Source organism: Centruroides vittatus, unplaced genomic scaffold, assembly GCF_030686945.1.
Source record: "Centruroides vittatus isolate TY-2023 unplaced genomic scaffold, ASM3068694v2 contig_1154, whole genome shotgun sequence".
Lineage (NCBI taxonomy): Eukaryota > Metazoa > Arthropoda > Arachnida > Scorpiones > Buthidae > Centruroides > Centruroides vittatus.
Genome location: NW_027120741.1, coordinates 1,918,332 through 1,927,346, shown reverse-complemented (window position 1 = coordinate 1,927,346; position 9,015 = coordinate 1,918,332). Strand labels below are relative to the sequence as shown.

The 9,015-nt window shown below is 27.8% G+C and overlaps 1 long non-coding RNA gene across 1 annotated transcript; it reads right to left on the bottom strand.

The window, feature by feature from the left end:
- Positions 1–1,023: 1,023 nt before the first annotated feature.
- On the bottom strand, positions 1,024–4,004 carry LOC136978871 (uncharacterized). Its single transcript, XR_010881296.1, has 3 exons — positions 3,803–4,004; positions 3,479–3,681; positions 1,024–1,650 (listed from the first exon to the last, which is right to left on the bottom strand). It is a non-coding gene; the product is annotated as an uncharacterized lncRNA (long non-coding RNA).
- Between the last annotated feature and the right edge of the window lie 5,011 nt (positions 4,005–9,015).

The window sequence follows — 9,015 nt, the reverse complement described above, 5'->3', positions numbered from 1 at the left end:
ATTTGTCAAATTTGAAGAATTATTACATTAAATAAATCAACTGAGAGTAAGAACTGCTGTGATGTATGTACTAAAAGGTTAAAACCCACGTTTTTCACAAATCTAGCTTCTAAACTCAATGCTTAACACAGTCCGTATCATTTTACTATCGATAAAGTAACAGTATCTAAGAAATAATAGCGCAAGATTCGAGTTATATATAAAAAAAAGTAATTTTTATAAAACAATTTAATAATATAAATCAAAGTTATCTGGTTAATTTATCAGATTACTTGACTTTAATGTTGATATAATGGATATTGTCGCCCAACATCAATCAACATGGTCAATGATCAATGTCAGATCTACCATTATTTTTTTGCTAAGAAACGGTGTGGAACTTAACAGTAGATCATACTTTATTTTTTCGCTATCAGCATCACGCTTTGACTGTTAGGAAATAGAATTCCGACAACGTTTCTAATAAATATGATAAATGTGTGACGATAATAAATGTAACACAATAACACTTTATGCATTAAATTGTTTATTTAGACTTAAGCTGAATCAATAACGAGATGAATCAGTTCGCGATGTTATATTTGTTTCAACGTTCATGTAGAAGTGATCCGATTTTAATGGAATTTTGCAAGATCTTTACGAGATTGTGTAGGAAAGATAAAATATTAAAAAAATAACCTCTGGTCTGAAAAAAACTTTATTTGTTCAGCGTTAGAATGATTGAATTTCAATAAACCAATAAACCTTATTTAAATCTGTTTGTTTTTACTTAGAATTTAAAATAAATCTCATTAAAAATGACTCGCGAGTAAATTTTTTTTTGTCTACGGCAAAAATATATAATTAGAAAAGAAATAACAAAAAAGGCGGTTTATTTTATATAAATATTTAAAAATAATAGCTTTAAATATATTAATAATTGAATAAATTCACAAAAATTTTAAAAGATATCTTTTATTATTATATTATTTTCAATAAAAATGGTATAAAATTTTAATGAATGCAAAACTGTATTAAGCGATGATTTTGCTAACAAAGCTGATATTTAAATAAATAAAAGTCATAAGTGGGTTAGATAATGAATATGACGATAAACTTTTATCGCACGTATTAATGAAAGAGTTAACGAATTTACACAAGTTCTTAAAGTGGGACAAATAGACCTCTTAAAAGTCCTAATAACGGTTAGGGGAAGAAATCCGTAGTAGTAGGAGAGGATAAGGTGCAGCATAAAATACTTAATGACTCAGACCATTTGCTAACCCCAACCTGACACACAACAATAAATGTCTTTATTATTTTCTACGGTAAATTAACTAAACTAATTAAAGCTTCGTCTTGGTCCCAAGTTCACCGTTCCAGATCGGATCGGCGTAATTAGATATCTCCTCCTCCCTGTTCTTCTTCCTACGCTTAACTTGATCTAAAGGTTTGCTGATCTGACGCGTTGGGTCTACTCCAATTTTCTCCATTGTTTCCTTTTCAAGCATCACTAACTCTCGAAAGTCTCCTCAAAATACACACACGTTAAAAAAGTTGCCTTTAATTAACCTTTCCTTACACTGCCTTCTTTTTAATCTTTTAGCAAAGCAAACGTTTCGCTTATCCTCTTCCAACTCGCCACTCTTCGTATACAAAATTTCGCATCTCCTAATGAAGATAAACAAAGTAATTCGATCTTTTTCTAAAATATTTCCCTCTATAAATTATTTATAGAGGCTAATGTATTGAAAAAACAATAAATGGATATCGTTATCAATAAGATATATCGTTTTAAATTTATACAACGTACTGTACGTTACAAATAATAACGCATCTTAAACCACTGTAAACATAGAAAAATTTATTTATGCATTAATCTAAACGTAATTTAAGTCTACTCTTTCTGCATGAAACATTAGACAAACTATACTTAATATATTAAAATGTAATTTAATTATTATACAATTTAACTTAACATAATACAAAATTATAGATAATATTAAACTATTTATGCCCTGTTGATATATAACTCTTGCTCTAACTTACATAAAATAAAAACAATTTTGCAGATAAGTTGAGTACCAAATTGTATTTTATAATATAATTTAATTTATATTAAAATCTAAAAAGATTTTTAAATATTACAAAATATGAAGAAAAATATTCTACAACCAATCAGAGAGCCTCTTAAAAGATGTCGAGAAATATTTATCCAATACACGATAAGATAGGAAAAAGCTCCAAGATAGCCGCTTCATTACACTTTATTGTTATTAAGAGAGAAAGAGTTATTTTTACGACTACAAAATAAAACTGAAAGAACTAAAATAGGAATCCAGATTAAAATCTTAGCATATTTTAAATATTTCATACCATTTTTATATACGTTGTTATCTAAGTTCTTAAAATTATCCGCAAAAAACATGTTTAATTCGTAAAGAATTTTCTTTAAATGTAATAGAAATAATATAAACTAAAAAATACTTTAAAGAGATTTATAAAGCAAAATATATTTTGTCAATAACACAGTGTTATACAATCTAACGTGCAACCTAATTAATGTAACACAAGCTCGCAGAACAACGACATTGGATAAGAGAATAACACAATCCAACATAATCAAACACAACAAAATCTAATATAATCAAACATAACACAATCTAACTCAGCTGGATGCCTTCTCATATAATCCGAAGTAATGTAACACGTCATATAACCTAACACAGTTTAGTATACTCTCATAGAATCTAATGTAACCTAACATAAGAAATTACTATATATATAATCGTGCCCAACCTACAAGCAAATGAACTCGCAGAGTCGACACTAAATGAGGAAAGGACAAGGAGGAGAAGGAGAAGGAAACGAAGGAGAAGAACGGAAGAAAAAGGAGGAGGAAGAGGAGGAGATAGAGCCTACAAATGTCTCTGTCTTTCTTAATTGGCATTTCCCTTTTAGGATATCGAAAATGCCAGCATTATCTTGAAATATAATTGAAATCCCTGACGTTTCGACCTTTTCCTGATACTGATCTAGCTTAACGTAACTCAACTTGATACGATTTAACAAAACAGAATTTGACACAGACTAATTGAATTTAATGAAATCTAAGGAAATGTAATACATCACAAATGAGACAATACAAATCTGTGTAAATTGAAGGCTTTAAATACAAAATAAAACTCGGTATATACATATAAAATTTAATTATCCAATTCATTTTCTCAATTTTATCTGTTTAAATAGAAAAATATATTCATCAATTCAATTAGTTAATTAAAAGAAAAAAAGTCGACACTAAAAGCCAATAGAAATTCATTAAAATGTTTAAATTATAGCTTAAGCCTCATAAATTTTCCAATAAAGTAGAATATTTCATCAAAATGGTCAGTTTTATGTAGAAGTTTCATTATTACTAGCATTAATGCCAAAACTTCGATTACAAAAAAAAAATTTGAAAAAAGTATTGTTAATGCGTAAAAGAAAATGCAATTACCTGAGAAAAACAATGAATGTTATTCATGATTTGGCTTTTGTTGAGAAATTCTAAGTAATAGCGGCTGGTAAACTTATTTTTTACTTCCCCTCTTCTTATCTAAAGGAGCTGGACATCAAAGGGTGTAGTTTAAAGAATGAGTAATCGCCAAAATTAATTAGCAGCAGCGGCATTTTCTTGATGGGAACCTTTTGCGGTTTTCACTCGTTTATAAACACAATGGCAAGAGGCGGTGCCGACGAAAGAAGGGAAAAAAAAATCGAAAAATTAAAGCATTATATATTAATTCTTGTTTGTACATAAAGCAAATTATCCATAAATTACTTGGTTTGCAGAAGAAAATCCTCTGGCTGAATGCCAATGCAGACGAAATCAAAGGATTTCAGGTGGTAAAAGCTAAAGCTAAAATTTCTAATTGATGTTATGTTTTAATACTCCATTAAGAACAATAGACACGTTTGTCTCTTAATTTTAAACATTTTTAATCTTTAATTTTTTTTTCCTTCTTTATATTTAATTATACTAACTAAAACTTATTACTAAATAATAGAAACAGAAAAATAAATATTAAAAATATGTATCAAATATGCTTATTTTTTATTTTAATTCTGTACATAAATACTTATTAAAATTTAAAAAAAAACTAACAAAAATAATTTTTTCTTAATTATTTTTCTATAATTTTATTAACTAAATAAAAACGATTAATAAAATGAAACAAATATATATTATTTAATTTGATAAATAAATAAATATATACAATATAATAATAAAAAATTAATTTTAAAAAATTTAAAAATTAAAAAAAGCAGACTTCTTTATTATTATTATTTTTTTCTTTACAATAAAACGAAATTAAAAATATTTAACCGGATTTGAAGGAATGTAAACAACAATATCAACAGAAATATTTCTGTAAGAGGTTTTTATTTTTTTCTATTTACCGAAAAGTTGCGTTGAAACAAGCTGATAGCCATTAAGAACCGAGTACAAGCGATTTTTACCATATATCCTTTGATATCATCCAGCAATCAGATATGTTTTCTTGTTTTCTTTTATGGCTTCCTTGATGGCATCTGCCTTCTTTTCCATTCGGCTTTTACTTCTTCAAACAGCAAGACATATCGTGAAGATTTAGCCATTTATAATGATATCATCTAAGTAAAAAAAGTAATAAAAAAATATATATATAAATATAATCGTTATTCACACGAGTAATTAACTACAATTATAATTAACAAGAAAATCTGAAAATGAATTTAACAATTTAATTGAAGAATACGTGTACTGACGAATTTAATCGACATGTTTATCGGTAATATTTACAAGGTACACACCGCGTGTTATATAATTTAATAATAATATATATTTTGTTAATTATCAATTAATATTCGATTTTATAAATTAGTAAATCCTAAAGAGATTTATTTCGTTGAAATTGTGTAGCCTTAGGAAATAAATGAGCAATAATTGGATGTTGAAGATAAATTTAATAATTAGATTTTATCTTTGTTTGAGTTGTGAAGCATTATTCATATGTTCCTTATCGAAATGATATTTATAATATATATATATATATATATATATATTACGTAAAATATTCAGATTATATGAATATTTTATATATCCATTATATCTATATATATGCCTACAGATCATAGCCTATTTTTATTACATATATACTATATATATATCAGCAGTATCTATTATATAATTATATATAGACTATTATAGTTTATATAAGAATTGTTTAAATGAATTTATTTATTTGGTACGAGGTCTTTTTTTTACACTGTAAACGGAGAACAAAAGAATAAAAATACATTAATTTTTTAAATTTATTTCATCTTTCTGAAGAGAAAAGTTCGATTTTTACAATGAAAAATACGTTTATAGTATATTTTTTCTTGTTTTGTATATGTTATTCGTCTATCGGAGCTGCCAGAAACTGTTAAAAATCACAAACTTTAGTTAACATATTAGAGAGTGAACAAATTATGATAGCATCATCTCCAAACTTCTCGAAGATGATAAGACGGACCTTTTTCGATTTAAATCATCCATACGGCTGATAGGAAAACTTTCAAATTTGATAAACAATCTCTCTGAAAATGAAAATCCTTACGTAAATTGTGGATTTAAGAACTTCACGTTCTTTATCGATTCCTGAAGAAGACAAGTTACTTGAATAATTATCGGATTTTGACCTTTATTGTGTTAAATAATAATTCCGAGTATCTTGTTTCGAAATTGATAATTCTGTTTAAAAAAAAAAAAACAATATTTAAAATTCTTTCATTTTAGTTGAATTTTTTTTATTAATTCTAAAATACTTGATATAAAAATAATCATTAACCGAGAAATATTAATTATTCGTCATGCATTATTTGTTCTTTGTTTAGGATATATGTGTGAATGTCTTGACAAAAAAGGAGAATAATTTATTTAGATATTTCACGCTGTTTTTCTATATAGTATATATATATAGTTTATATATGTAAAATTTTTCAATTTTCGGAGAATAGAAGAGAATGCTTTCAGAATAGAATTGTTTACATCTAATATAGTACTCTAACATATTAGCCATTTTCTCTATTTATCACCTTGGAGCATTACAAAATAAAAGAAATGAAAATTCTTTGAAGTTCAGTAACATTTTTGTTTGGTTTTTTTTTCTTTTTCAGTTGAATAAATTCGAAGAATGCGAACGAAACAGCTTCTGTTTTTGATCAATATAGCAATATAGCAATGAACAAGGAATTGATTTTGGATCTGTCCAAAAAGCTTAGCATTTTTTGCGACTGAATATTATAGATCAGAAGAAAAAAATCGATTTATTTAAGTTGAAAAAGTACGGAAAAAAATATTTATATTTTGAAGATGTGCCTTTGAATCAATTAAAATTTATGTAAACCATGGAGAGGAAAGGGCCAATTGATATCCTTCTTCTTCACGGTATTTTTAAATTAAAGACAAAGAAGCTATCGCCTGGAGTCATTACGAATGTGAATTTTATGCATTAGCTTTAGTGTTAACCTTTGACCTCTAGAATATAGGCTATTGTGAGGTGAAAGTAGTATAATAGTGGATATTTCCCACGAGAGTCGTAGTGAGCAAAACAACAGCCCAGGATTGTTTTTATAGTCCACAGTTTTACGATACAATCACATAGACGAGGGACCAATCTAGTCGGTCACCCTTTTGTTAGTTCTCATTGTCGGCAGGAAATTTTGGCAGTCAGGTGGGTTATGGCTAGTGTTACGTGTACATAAAGATCCAGATGACGTAGTGAAGCTGGAAGGTCTATCGAGATTAGTCGAGTTTATTTTCGTCCCGGGCTATATACTATCGATGTGCTTTCGACAACAAACAAGGAAGAAGACGTTATTAGAATAGAAATAGTTTCCTGCCAGCAGTTTTATGGAAACGTTATCTAAAGGTACTTTGTGGTTAGAATTATAATGCGGTTCCTGTCCTGTATTGTTGTTGTACATGGTCGAATAATAGGAAAATCATAAAGAAGTTGTTCGCGGGAGATGGATTTTTAAAGAATTCATGAATAAAAATATTGGGTGGAGATGAGGTGCTTTATGAATTATGCCCGAAAACTTTTATATGTATAAATATAAACTGGATCTACAGGGAAAACTGTTAAGCATCACTCGAGACTTGTTCACTTTTCTATTGAATTTATTTAATAAAATTAACAATTAAATTAAAATTAAAAGAACTGTTCATTTAATTTAACAATTCTCGTAGTCACGTAGCTGAAAACAGAAATTGTTTAAAGTGTATTCTAATAATTAAAGTAACAAATTCGTTACTCTTCTTTTGTGTGAAATAATGTTGCAAACCGTAATATAATTATGTATCACTTTAATTAAAATATAATTTAAAGTGAAAATTAACATTGTGTAGAATAACAACTGAAATTTCGAAAAAAGAAAATAATGATAATAAGCTTATTAATTTAATGCTCGGGTAAGAATTCTCAAGTATGAAATTTAATTATAATCGTAGGCCTGTGAAATTACGAAATGAATATTTTATATATTAATAATACTTTTATTTAATGATGGGATAAAAATTTGGGGGAGATAATGCAATTATATATAAGAAAATCTAGGACGATTCCCAATTGATGGAGGCAGATAACCGAAAAGGCTAAACTCCACTGAAAGGCACGTAAAGGTTAATCTAGTTTGTCTACAACTGATGAAAGTTGCAGAAAGTCCCACTTAAATGCCTCCTGTAGATAGCGTTAACCTTTTGGTCATTCCACATCCGTTTATAACGGGTCTTGTCCTATATCCGAGCTATTTTCTCTTTGCTATTTATAGAAGCATTCAGGAAGCGATCACCATCTACAGTATATTAGCTAACATTATCCCTTAACCTGGTTTAATTATAAACAATAATTATACAAATGAACGCTTTATTAAGTTCTAAACTATTTACGAAAAAAAATTTGTTTAGATATTAATGAAAATGTACAGCGTTATAGCTTTCTGTAAACATTGTGCGGGAGATGTTTCTGAAAGAAAAGTTAAGAAGTCGATGATTGATTGCGGTAAAATCGACAAAAGTATAAAACTTGGCGATTGTCACTTTTTTATTTTTTATTAAAAAGTCAAAAACAGCCAGGTTTTTGCTTCAGATACCCTAAAATGTATTACCTATATCTGTTTAGTTTCTATCAGATAAAAGAAAAATTCTTAACCGGGTTTACGACATTCCCAGAAGAAATATTTAAAGGTTTCAGATATTTTCAAATTCTGCTAAAAGTCTTTAGGATTTTCTATTTGGGAATTTTATATAATTGTCAAAGAAATTTAACATTGTTTACCTTCTTTAAAAAGTTTGGCTTGGTATAAAAAAAAGAATTGAATTTAGCTGTTATTTTGAGAAAATACAAAGAAAACTCGGATAATAAAAAGTTTTAAAGGGTATTTATCTCGGTAATAGCTTCCATTTACTCAGTGATGATTACGGAAATAGAAAAAAATACATAAAGTTAATAATATCTAGCTAAAAACTACATCAATGATATTGCATTAAGGGTAGTGGATTCTTGTAAAGTTTAAAGCAACAGAAACAACTAGAAACAGTTACACAGATGAAGGACGACAATTTCACATATTTCCCAAGGGATATTCCTACCTGAAAACACTCAAAACATTAGAATCTTTTATACAGCAACGGTAATGTAGCTTTTCTTTATGCAATTTTCTGCGAAAATCCAATAATATAATATTTGAATTCTGCAAAGTAATGATTCGAATGCTCTTATCATCTACAAAGTTTGCATAAGGCTGAGTGGTAATAACTTGCATGGAATTCGAACAGTAAACATTATCCCGTTTCGACCAGTTTACGGATTAAAGTGCATTATACAAGGAAGATTAGATTTTAAAGGGAGTTTTTAACGTAAATTTTGTTACTGTTCAGCGATATATCATTACCAATTTCTCGAAAGTATGTTGGGAATATTTTCGATGCAGGTCACTGACCTTCCTTGGTATGTTTCTTTCTAGACA